Source organism: Streptopelia decaocto (genome assembly GCF_964273445.1).
Source record: "Streptopelia decaocto genome assembly, chromosome: 9".
Lineage (NCBI taxonomy): Eukaryota > Metazoa > Chordata > Aves > Columbiformes > Columbidae > Streptopelia > Streptopelia decaocto.
The window spans coordinates 7483734-7496831 of record NC_138664.1 but is presented as its reverse complement, the minus strand read 5'-3'; the positions used below and the strand labels follow the sequence as shown (position 1 = coordinate 7496831).

Genomic DNA, 13098 nt, shown 5'->3' with positions numbered 1-13098 from the left:
CCTCTTTATTCTTTCCTTGCATAAGTGGCACATTGTAGCAAAAAGCTGCAAACAGTAATTATTCCAAGATAAATGTTTCCTGTTATCAATTTCAACTTTCTTGTTTTTAATTTAAGTGAATTGCTCCTTTTTCTTATGTAACAAGAAAAAATCATTTCAGCCTATCTTCTTCAGCCTGCTCTTTAATATGCTTCTAAATCTCCAGTGCTCAGAAGAATCCACATAGTTTCATCTCTTCCTTCAGAGAGACCACTTCTGATTGCACCTGCCATTTTTATTATACCTTTTTCTTTTGCTGTGTTTCCTCCTCTTTTGGGAGCAATAGGGGCTAGAAAGAAAAGATAAGAGACAAACAAGTTGGTCACAGCTCACCATTTGACTGATATAACAAATATTTCTAGCATTTTATCCTCCCTTAAGTATCTTCTTATTATGGTCCTTGGGATTATATTTTCATGTGCTTTGGTTTCTCTCACTATAACACTCCCTACTTACTTCTTTAAATTGTTATGATATTTAGAACTAAATTATTTTTTATATGTTCTAACAGGTGGCTGTAAGAGGTATTTCAAATGCTGTTGAAAGCCTAGAGAAATCACTCTGCAATTCTACTTCACTTACTCTCTTGTCAGGAAGCCAGAAAAGCCACAAGTGAGAAATACTGCAAGACACTCTGAAAACATTATAAAAGTAAACAATATAACTAAACTGGCAAACAAAACCAAACTGATTTACATACTAGGAATTACAGAATACATTGTCTTTCTGCACACCGTTCACTGAAGCACCCTGAAACACTCCCTGCTAACGCTTTTAAGAAGCATCCTCAAAGCCAGCCAGAAGATAAAAATGCAACTGCAAATGAGAATACTGCTATGACAACTTTCATAACTCTAGTAATCACTGTGCTCAAAGTCAAAATGTTGGGTCAATTTGCATCTTCATTGCATGTGATTCAGTCAGTATGTGTTCAGCTACAACTAAAGGCCAGCCAACGCTTAAACCTGTAGTAGCTGAAAATACTAACATGCATTAGAGCCTATCAGGAAGATATTCCTCACTTGCATACACCTTAACATAGGTTTAGACTGTGAGGAACTAATGAAAATGTAAAACCTCTGTTGATTCTGGCTGTTTGGGCATAGGGTATTCACCCTAGTTTCTGCCTGCCTGGCACATATTCAGTGGCTTAAAACCATCAGACATTGTACAAGCTACAAGCAAAGCTAATAACACTTCTGCTGTGCAGATTTATCATTTTTAGATTTGTAATTTCTGAACTCAGCTCTCTGAGAATGAGGGGTAATATGAAGAAAGAGATAAGGAAACAGTGAGGGAAAGGACCGGGATCCTCTTTTCACACCATCTTTTTAGCTTTCCACTATAAATTCCACCCTCTGGCCCTAGGAACCATAAATTAAACCGTTTGTCCCTGGGAGAAAACAAAAGGGAAATATCAGGAAAATAGCTCTCAGCTGGGTAACAACAACTGTATGTATTGGATCGTTATTCAATAACAGATCACACTCGGTACCCCAGGTTTCTCTCACCACTCTTATCTAGAACCCAGTCAAATATGAATCATTACTACTAAGAGTGGAATTACTTTAGAAAGAAACCTACACTTCCTTCTTTGCAGTGGTTTATTTCAGTACCTTATCTGAAAATGCAGTAGCTTTATGATAAGCATCATCAGCTACAGAGATAAGAAAATATCATCCAAAAAAAGCAACTCTTTGTTCAGAGTCACCAGTTTCTCCTGGAACATTCCAAACCCAGCACCAGTTACACTCATATATGATATTTAAAACGTTTAAAAGAAAAGGGAATACTTTACCAGGGACAGGATGTTCCTTGGATTATCAACACCTTCAAGCCTTGAGCTTCCTTGGCAGAAAACACAAGTCCAAAATGAAAGGCTGACCTAAGTGGGCCTGAGGCCATTCCTCTCTGAATGTGATCACATAAGCTAACGAGGGAGACTAAATTAAATACATACATCACAACATTGAGAAAGTGAGACAGCCTTCTCTTCCTGCAGCTGTGTTTTACAGCGTATGGTAAATACCTGAACTTAAATTTGATAAGGCACCAGAAAAAGTCTAATCTCAGTCTGATTCTGCATGGGCTAATTACCCCGGGGAAATCAGTGTTAGAATTATTTTTAGTGCTAACAAACATCAAAAGGAGCACACTGTTGAAGTGTAGCTAACGTCTCCATTGCAGAAGTGACTTGGGTCATGTCTTGGCCACCTTCCAAATCCTGCCATTGCATTTGAGCTTAAGCTTCAAATGATGCCCATCTGTGGATACAGATTCTGCTTTTCTGTTGCTCTATTGTTGTAGAGTCACTTCCAAAGCACACTGGGATGCTAAACTTAAATATAAAATAAAAACTCGACCTGTGGCTCTCAACTTAGCACAGGTGTTTCACAAAAGACAATTTGATATGCTTCAGTGCTTGAGCAGAAATAATATGACCAAAGGAAACCAGCCTTATATTGTTGATGTAATGCAAAATAAATCTACAATCCTTGCAGAAGATCACAAATACTATCTAAATTAAAAGCTTAAGAAAAGCTTGTTTATTCTATGCAGATAATACAGGCATCTTATATAAGACTTTTTTTTCTTTTTAGGTTTTGGGTTTGTTGGGTTTTGGAGGGGATGGTTTTACATATCCCTGGGTTTTTAGGCTCTGTGATTTTAGATCCCATGCTTGGCCTTTCATTTTTTTGAATCAGCTTAAACATTATGCACTCCATATTTCACAAACACGTGAAACAAGCACACGTCTTCCTCCACTTTTCACACAACAGAGGAACAGGGATGCTCTAACTCCTTAGAGACCCTTTTGCACAGTCTAGAGGGCTTTTTTCTCAACGTTTATGAGCAGACCGTAACTATGAGAAGTAATAGAACGAACAGCTGCTACAAGCATCTTAAAATAGCATCTGATAGTGAAAGTTACTGGAAAAAAAAAAACAAACCTGCACCTGCTCCCAGCTTATAAGAGTATTGCTTTCAGTTTGCTTCAGTCTATTCTAAAACAGAAGAAAAATGATGAGTATGTATAGGGGAAATGAAGGAGGAAGTGTTTGGGTGTATTTTTACAAAATTATTTCACAAGTTCCTTCCAATCTTTCAGCTTCCTTCAAAATACTGTAGCTCATAATTGTACCTGTGTAAGGCAGAAGGCCACTTCAGGTTTTTCAGTTTAATTCATGGGGCTGTACCAAGCTGATACAATCAGCTCTGATCTTCGCAGTGCAGTCACACCTGCCGAGCATCGCACATCTCTGGGGACACCTCTGCATGAAGATCTGCTGCCTGCAGTCCTGTACCGCGGCAGATGATGTGCACATCAAACCAGACTCCAATACATTTCTTTGCCATTGACTGTATCTGTTTCATAGTTTGCCTCATTGCTCTCAATCACACCAGGTGATCCCTAGGAACGGTGGTACCTAGAGAGCAGGGGAAGAGGGAAACCTGATGAGCAGCAGTAAGAAGGAGAGACACAGGTAGAAGCAGAGTGAGAGTGAGATAAGGACAGCTCTAAAATAAACAGAAAAGGAAAGGTTCATCAGGGTTTACGTGAGGAGCAGCACAAAATCAGGAGAGATGCGGGGACATGGTTTAGTGCTAGAGTTAGGTTATGGCTGGACTCCATGATCCTGAGGGTCTCCTCCAACCAAAGTTATTCTGTGATTCTACTGAAGGACTCAGTGGCCATCCGGAGGAGCTCTGGTGGGAATCCAGCCCTGCAGCCGCCTCCCTCCACACTCTCTCCTCCAAGTCCTTGTTCATCTCCCTCATAACAAAAGGTATATTTTTATAACAAGAGGTGCACAGAAATAGATCGTCCCTTTTCATAACTCTCAGGGAAAACAAACCTAGGAAGGAAACTGGAGACTCATTTCTACTGGATGCCAAATCAGCCAGTGCCTTTTACTAGCACTTAAGTCACATATTTAAAAAAAAGAAGTTTGTGTTTATATGCAAATTACTTGTGCGTGTGCCAGCATTGCTCCCTAAATAACTACTATTACTGTCACACTACTTCTGAAAACTCAGTGACTATAGAGGAAAGATCTATTGAAAGCTCTGCATGACTCTTTATTTAACCACAACTTACTAAAGTGGCATAAACAGAACAACTTTAAGCCATAGAAATGGCCTGATGCTAACTCTAATAGGACAAAAGCCTGCACTAAGCCAGCTGCTACAATTTACTCCCTCTTCTTCCTTATTACAGCACATTTCTCTTCCCAACAGCAACATGGCCCGTGCCAGGGCCAGAGCTCACGGTGAAAGTCAAGTACAAGGGAGAGCTGAGATTACTCCATGATCCTAAAGGTCTTTCCCAATCAAAACGATTCTATTCTGTACTTTGAATCTGTATTGACCTGTGTGATTAAATGTTCTTTCACATTCGATATCTCCACACAGTATGGGTGTATCTCCAAATAAAATGACCCAGTGTTTTTACAGTCTCTTAATTCACAAAGGCAGGAGGCTGAAGGCAACTGTCCCTGAAGAAAACAGTGGTTGGTGTGTTGTACCATCAATGAACGAGGGAATTGCACCAGTAATAGCCCTCATTTTCTGCAAGAACGACAAGTTTCCTTACGGAAAATCACTATGCTTAGATACCTGGTGTTGTGCATTGCTACTAAGAAAGATGAAAAGATTTGCTACAATCCCATGCAGGGATGAATATTAAGAGACCTCTTCAGGACTTCACTTGCAGAAGTTCAGAAAACCTCAACCCTATCATAAAGGCCAGTTTTATTTATTCTGGTGCATTTCTAGAAGTGATGTAATCAGAAAAGTTCCCCAAAACAGAAATACTGGCATTACTGAGTTAGGACGATGCCTCTTTTACTTGTGCTTCAGAAAGTAATTTAAATTTGATGGTCAGCTCTCCAGGTCTCAGTAAGGGTTTCTTTGATATTATACTGTTCTGACTGTATGCCCTGTCAGAGATCGGGTCCTGGGGACATGGACCTTTGATCTCACCCGGTATGGCCACCATCACATTGCACAGAACCAGTTGCTGGAGCCGTTGTCCCAACGTTTGGGTTAATATGGGCATCACACAGCAGCGCTCCATCCCAACGCCTGCCTCACTTCAGCATCTCCAGCACAACATGACTCATTCACACCTCCCTTAAATGCATTTTGGGAGAAGAGGGAAGAAGGAAACACCCTACACTCTGAGGAATGCTCTAATGGACCAGTGATTCATGGCAGAACCTGCATCCATTCTTAAAAACATTATTCATTCCCACTGTACACGACTGAATAATAGGGCGATTATCTGTTGGCATGAGACATCCAAACCTCAACATAAAGTTTTTTAAAAGAATTCAAGAGATTCTCCATTTAGAGTTGGAGTTTGCTGGACTTTATTCCATTTTGGTTGCAGACTGAAGAACACAAATCCTAGGTCCAAGCAGAGAGCTCCTGGCAGCCCCATGCTACATCCTGATGGTCAAACGATTGTCCAAATCAAGCTCCTTTTATTGTGAAAAACTGCAGGCACGTTACACAATCCTTAGAAAACACTTTAGCCCTGATTCATCTGGGGTAAATTTGCCATAGGCAGGGTGGGGAAAGTTTGCTAAACTTTAAATATGTTCCCCTAAGCATATCTACGGCTCCTTGTTCATGCTGCCCAACCGCACAGACTGCTTATTTGTACTGTGTTACCACAATGAGGGGTTTTATTGTTTTTAATTCTCCTTTCATACATTCATAGCTCCAGGCAGGATAGCTTAGAACAGATCAAACTGACCACTACACTTGTCATTATAATGCCCCATTCACATATTCTCAAACTAAATGCTAAGTGCATTAATTATGACCACTTAGCCCATAATTAACAAACAAAATGCAGAGGTTATTAATCATTAATGTTTAGTTCTGGTGAATACTAACTAAAAGACATTTTAATTCAGCTACCATGATTACACAATCTCCTGCTTTTGTTCATGGATTAAAACCACACAGAGTTCAAAACCAAAACTTTTGCAACAGGTGTCAATAAAACCCTTTCAAGACATAGCAACGCTTTTCAACAGGTTTAAGAGCTATTCATATTCCAGTTACCTGTGTTTTAGCAGATACAGGCCAAGAGTCACTAATTCAGCAGGTGTCCTGACACATAAACTGCTCACAGTCAGCTAAATAGATTAGAAGTTTTTCTGGTTCAAACAATTTTTGCACCTAAGTTGTTGAATGTTTGATATTCTTCACCTTTCCTTTGCTTAGTAGCAAATTTAAGACAGGGTTGTTTTTTTTTTTTCTAAATGCTACCATGAAGCATCCAAGATTGTTTGGTGGACGTTAGGAACCAGAAACCTTCCTGAACTAGAGGAAACAGCCTGCATTTCAAAATGCAAATGTCCTCCCCCAGCTTTGTAATGAGATTTGTGTCCTAAATGATAGTTTTATAAAGTTGAACAAAGTTCAGCCACTTACACATAAAAAAAAAAAATAAAACAACCAAAACACCCCCCAACCACAAATGTACTATCACAATCTGAATTTGGGTAGGGAACATGTATTCTACAATAACTTCAAGCAATCTCAAATAGCAGGAACTCTAAGAAATCTACTAGATATATAACTGAAATTAGATGTTTGCATTCCAAGAGAAAAACAAGACAAAACAATACTCTACAGTTAATTGTTTCCAAGTACAAGACACTGGGAACAAAGGCTGCTATTGAATGAGCATTAATGATTTGCCATTTGGTTCTGCAGATGTTTCCCATGAGGGAAGAGGGAAAAAACACATTCCACTTGAAACCCAGGGAAGCAGCAACAAGAAGCTGATTTATGTTCCTTCATTCATGTGGATATTTTATTTTATTGTCAAAACCATTAGGTTCAATAGGATTTTACTTTAATGGGAACTCGTACTCAATAAAATTTCAAAGAACAGAGCTCCATAATCCCTTCCCACTTAAACCCAAATGAGCCAGGCTTTTAAAAATAATTTTGCATCCATGATAATATGGGCTACAAGAGTCTACCCTGTCCTCACTGACAGCTCCAAATCATCACCACCTCCTCATCAACAGCTAGAGACAAATGCCTGCTCAGATAAATTAGTATGGCCATCTCATTTCCATTAGGAGATTATCAAACAAGAAAGATTATATACTCTGTCCTGGCCAAAACTTACTTCTAGAGTAAGTCTTATTTATGTATTTAGGACCAAAAAGGAATGAAAGCATGCACTCACAAATCCTGAAAAGACAGAGCTGCTCCTGCATCTTAATTTATAGTGTTACACAGAGTCGGACGTCTTTTATTTCCAAATTAGCTCTTATCTCTGATCTTGCAGGAGCAAAGCTACACAGTTCCAAGAATGTACAAAACAATGAAGTTTGCCCAAACCTGAAGTTTCCAGGAAAGCAGAATTTACTTTGCAGACTACAAATGCAGTTCTTAGGAGTGGGCAACAGGAAGAATTGTCAAGGGTACAAGTACTTCCCAGAAAGGAAGGATATGAATAAGATATCCCCTTTTTTTTTTTCCTCCTCATTCCAAAAGACCAACAAAACATAACAATGATCTTAAAACCTACTTTACTATTTTGCTTGTATTTAATCAAGTTGTTTTTGGGGGAAAGTGAAAACAAGCTAGTGAAGGAGCATCTGTGTAAATACATACGAAACAGGCACCCACCACAGCAGGCAGAAAAGTCGCTCCCAAGGTCACCGATGTCCAACTCTCACCACAAACTAACCAAGGAACCAGAAGCAAGAAATCAAACTAACTTGTTTTAATGAGGCCCAGCAGAAAGTGTTACCAAGATACTCTCCTGCAAGACCAAAGGTGGTCACGATGTAAATCCTACCCACAAATATGAGGGTTCTCTCTGGTGGCAGGGGAAGCTGGATGTGACCAAACTAGAAACGTTCCAGCTCCAATTTCACAAGCAGCCTTGAAGACCTCCAGCTCAAGGATCTGTTTTCCTTGAACAAGCAGCAGTTGAAGACAATGGGAAAGTGCAGACACACACACAAAAAATAAAAAAATGCCTAAAAGTCAGCAGCCTGCTTATGGGAAGATAACAAAAAAATAAGCCTGCCTCAAAAAATATAGCAGCATGCATTTAGGGAAACAGAAATCAAAACCAAAACCAAACATCCTCCAGATTTTCATATAATAGCCCAATTTCACAAGTGATAAAACAATAAAGCTTTGCAGTAGTAGTGTAGCCTTACAAAATGTCAGATGAACTTGTGTTCTTAACAGAAGATTCCAAGTAGCCCGTTAATCAAAACTTAAGGAAATAGAGCATTAAGCACACTATTTACTGCAGGTTTTTCCCCAAGTATGAAAACTGAAATTACATCTAAACATTCACCTGCGTGGAACTGGTTTGGACAAAGTAGTAACGATATGAGAAAAACCCATCCAAATTTCCATCATATATATAGGATGTAAGTGGACTGCACCACTCCAAATATCAATTTAGCCCTATAAGCTGCCTCTAACTCTGATCAAAAGCAAATGCTCAGGGGAAGAATCTAAAGTCAGGAAATTATATAGTTATTCTGCCTGGAAAATAATCTCCTGTTTTCCAGGAATCTGTGATTTAGGGGCTGCTTCAGCTAGAAATTGTATCTGCATCTTTGTGATTAACAGTCTTAGCATACACTTTCCTCTGTTAATTTGCTTTACAACTTTTAAAATTCATTTATATCTTAAGCAAAATGAGTATACTACTGTAATTAATTCCATAGATAATTATGCTTCTATGAAAAGTACCTCAGAAAAAAAAAATTGCTCATTTATTCTCACCTTTTAAAAACCTTGAGTTATGTGAAATTACAAGTAATTGTTCTCTATTTACTCTATATCACTCAAATTTTGCCCCCTTCTGCATTATCCTCTCTAATGATCTCTCTTAATTGAAAAGCACAGATCATTCAAGGAGACTGCTTAATGTTACAACATCCAAACATCTTACCTGGCACACACAACAGGCATACAAATTTTTTTCTGAAATAATTGATTTCTCTGAATATATAATGCAGCGCAAAGCAATCAAAATCCAAAACCATTCAAGGAATGTTTTGAAGAAAGTTAATTAACATCTCATTTTCCACAGTCTTACCATTAGATACTAAACAAATATTTTCTTTTAAAATTGAAAGAACAGATTAAAAGGTTTTAAATCTGCCTGTGAATGCTTGTGTAAGCTTTTTAAAAAGACTGTATTTTTTTATAAATAAGGGAACTAGTAATTCCTAAATAATTCTAAAAAATTAAAACAAGAGTCTCCTTTGTATCAATGTAGAGCAGCTACATGATGAGTTGGTACAAATAAAATCAGATGCATGCAATTATTTACCCCAGCCCAGAGAGGTGTGCTACAATAGGGGTGCTAAAAAATGAGTTTGCTTTATGAGGTGGAATCCTCAGGGCAGGACAGCCAGACTGCACATCCCTAGTGCATCACTGCTCACATGATACCCAAAATCCAGAGAAAATTGAGCACATCTGACAGAAATGAATTCTCCATTAACAAGAATTCCTTATTACTGATCCCTGAATTGGACTAAAACTGTCTGCCCACGCAGTGATCACCCCACGCTGTGGCAATGCTGGTAAACCTGTAGTTACACCCAAACTAATTTCTTTAAGCGAGAAATTACCAAGCATATAATAAGATGATCAATCACTTGATCCAACATGGGAGACTTCACGCAGGTTCTCTTATTGTTCTTGATCTTCATTAGGACCGTCACACAGAAAGTCTAGTTATTCAGAGATTCAAATTGCCTAAATATTAATATCCCCTCTGCTTCTATAATTTTATTTTATAGCATCAACAGCTTGAAAATATACGTGCACTCAGGCACAGCTGTTATGCTGACACAATTTGAAATCGGAGTTCTAGGTGCTCGTGCTTCTGACAGCCTCATGATCCTGTGAAGTCTCATGATCCTCAGTCTTGAGAAACAGTCCCCCTGGGATCCAGGGAACATTTAACTACTTAACTCTAGTAAGAATAGATTGAGGAAAAACATTCCTTTTGCTTATAAACAAGCTTCTGTGCAAGCGTGTTATCTAATAAATACAACTAAGTAAAATGGGAATGTGGGAAGGGTGCCAGTGTAAATCTTCCAGATCTGAGGAAATCAGGAGCAATTTTCCACTCAAGGATGGATGCAGCATGAAGGAAATGCAGAGCATATTTAGGATGCTTTGCTCTCCTCTGCCAAGGTGAAGTTCTCCTTTCTCCCACGCCAGCATGCTGCTGTCCGGGTAGAGGGACCCTGACCGGCATGAGGGTGATGGGAGAGACCCCATGTCTCTGTACCTTGGGAGACTGGAATTCAAAGCGCTGTATTAAAATTAGTTCATGGTATAGGAGTGACCCAAACTGATAAAATCTGGCCATTCTCGTAACAAAATGACAGCGTAAGCTGTTATGCTTGTTCTGCATGAATTTCACAGCTACTGGCAAAGGCCTCGTGGCATCCTTCAGCTATTGATAAGAAATAAGCTTTATAGATGAGATGGGCAAATCAGCACAATGTAGACTAAAACCACAGAAGCAGAGACTCAATATTGCCTGAAAATCTTAGTAGGAGGAACTGAGAGTCTTCTGGGGTGAGGTTTAACCCATCCTGAGCCCACCCCAGCTGAGCACATCCCAGTCTCCTCACAGCCAGCCCCAAACCCCAGCCAACTTCAACATTCAAAGCACAGCCGCTCTTCTCCTCAGAAGCATTTCTTGCCTGAGCAAGTACATTTTTGAATAATTACCTCTTCAAGTAAGAGGAATTTCATCAGTGCATTTAGTTGGAAACCAGCTGCTTATATTACTAAACGAAAAAGCCACTGGGAAAAAAACTCACAGTGAAGTTGAGGCAGTTATGGTAGTAATTACCTCAAAGGATGTGACAAGCAAAGCTTCTAGTTCTCTGTTACGGTCTTGTGCACTGGCCAAAGAGGAGATGATTACAGGAACCCCCGTGCTGTTTATCACCTTCCACCAGCAGCAGTGCCCCTCCTCACACCCTTGTTTATTAATCAACACCTTAAATACACACAACTACAAGCTATTCTATAGCTTCTTGAATATAGAACTTAAACACTTCTAACAGCACAAAATTTACTACCCATGAAAAAATTGAAAGTACCAAATTTTTTTAAGAAATAAAATGTAAATTTCCTCTCTGCACTGTTTTCTTGGAATTGTTCTTCCCACAGCCACTGCCAAGTGAAACTACACATACCGAATCCATCTTCAGACTACATCGTATGAAAGTCTATTAGATTTACAATAAGCTATTTTATGATGATATCAAACAGCAGCAACAAATCAAATAAATAAGATTGTTACGCAAATACACCCATTTGTCCTGACAGCTAAATCTACCCACTCAACAGTCTCATCTTCTGAGAACAAATCAAAATCTCTGCAAAATACATGACAAATTCTACAGCTTAACCATGGAAAATTACGACAAAAACATCTAGGTGAGAATTTCTGTTTTCTTAATGCCCCATACTAGTAATTCAGCTTCCCATGTGCTCTGATTAACTGACTGTCATAAAACTAAGAGCACCAATTGGTTTCTCGCCAGCCACCATAGTTGTACTAACCTATTATAACATCAAAGAAAAACGACACTATTTCTCATTGCAAGCACCCTTTTTTTTTAAAAAAAAGAACTATACCTTAAAACTTAAGTTTCCCTCAAAGTTACCCTTAAAACCACTTCACTACGTTGATGTACTTGTATCAATATTTTTCTTTGTTGTTTGTTTCTATTTTAGGGATTGGTCTATTATTATTATTAAGTAGCTTATTTCTTTAACTAAAGTCAATAACCAACCCACTCAGTTTCAGTAAGCAAGTACACATAGGGATGAATTAGTTCAGTGAAAGTTAGTTGGGAAAGAAGAGGATCTTTCCAGCATAATTGTATTGCATAAATATATATATACACACATATATACATATTTTCACACAAGGTCCAAGTATCTCACACAGCATCACTAAAGCAACACACAGCAAAGCACAGAGTAACCTCGAGCTTCCCACTACAAAGTTCTGTTGGATACCTGGCTGAGTGCAAACAACAATAGCAAGCTGGCTGGCACAGAAGAGGCAAAACCCACCAAGTCTCCAGAAAACAAATAAACAAATAAATAAAAATGACGAAAAGCATAAAACCCCGCAATCCTACAAGCAGATAAGTTTTGGGTATTTTTTTTTTCCTAAAGAAAATTTACTCTGTATTTAAAGAAACACGACAGGACGCGCCAGGTACCAGAGCAGATGGGAACAGACAGCGAGCGCAGCCGGGTCTCCCCCGGGGCAGCGACCCGCGGGCCACCCGCGCAGCGCGGTTACCTGTCGGGCGGGCCCGGCCCGCGGAGCCCCCGCGCTCACCCGCCTCCGCAGCCGCTCAGCGATCGCGGCCGGTCCCGGGCGGGCACGTGTCGGTGTCGCTGTCACCGCCGCACCGGGCACCCTTCCCATCCCCGCCCGCCTCCCGGGGCGGTGCCGCCGCCGGCACCTCCCTGCGCGCTTCCCGCCCGCCCCCGCCGCAGCCCGGAACCTCCCGGGCTTTACCGCAACCCACCGCCTCCCCTCCCGGTAGCATCTCCCCCTGCAGCGTCCCATCCAGAGCTTTTTCCCAGGGCAGCCCACCCTGGAGCATCCCTCCTCGCCCTGAACCATTTCCCCCGGAGCATCCCCCCCTCCCAGACCTTTACCTTTCCCCGTCCCCCACACTATTTCGCCCAAAACATACCCCGACTCAAGCCAAAACCCCGAGGGTTTTGTCCCAAAGACCCAGGGATAGAGGAGAAAGTGGGACAGAGGGCAAGGGGGGCTGGCAGCGCTCCCCTAGAGAGTCCTGGGTGAGGGTGGGGCTGGAAAGGAAACCACAGGAGTAACCACAGGCAAAGGGAAATAAAATCAACAGCAGTGCTGCCACGTAACACTGCTTGGCTGCATCTCCCAGCACCTCTTTTCTTGGCTGCATCTCCTGGTGCCTGGCAAGGAAGCCAAGTACCACAGCTGTGCGTTCCAAGCAATGAAACTGGGGCAGG

General features: G+C 40.5%; 1 protein-coding gene across 1 annotated transcript in view; it reads right to left on the bottom strand.

Moving 5' to 3' along the window:
- The window catches only part of MCTP2 (multiple C2 and transmembrane domain containing 2), a 120018-nt gene extending 107549 nt beyond the window's left edge, over positions 1 to 12469 (bottom strand). The window contains exon 1 of the mRNA XM_082061024.1: positions 12395 to 12469. The gene's annotated coding sequence lies outside the window, so the exon portion shown is untranslated. The remainder of the gene's footprint in view (positions 1 to 12394) is intronic.
- Positions 12470 to 13098: the final 629 nt, after the last annotated feature.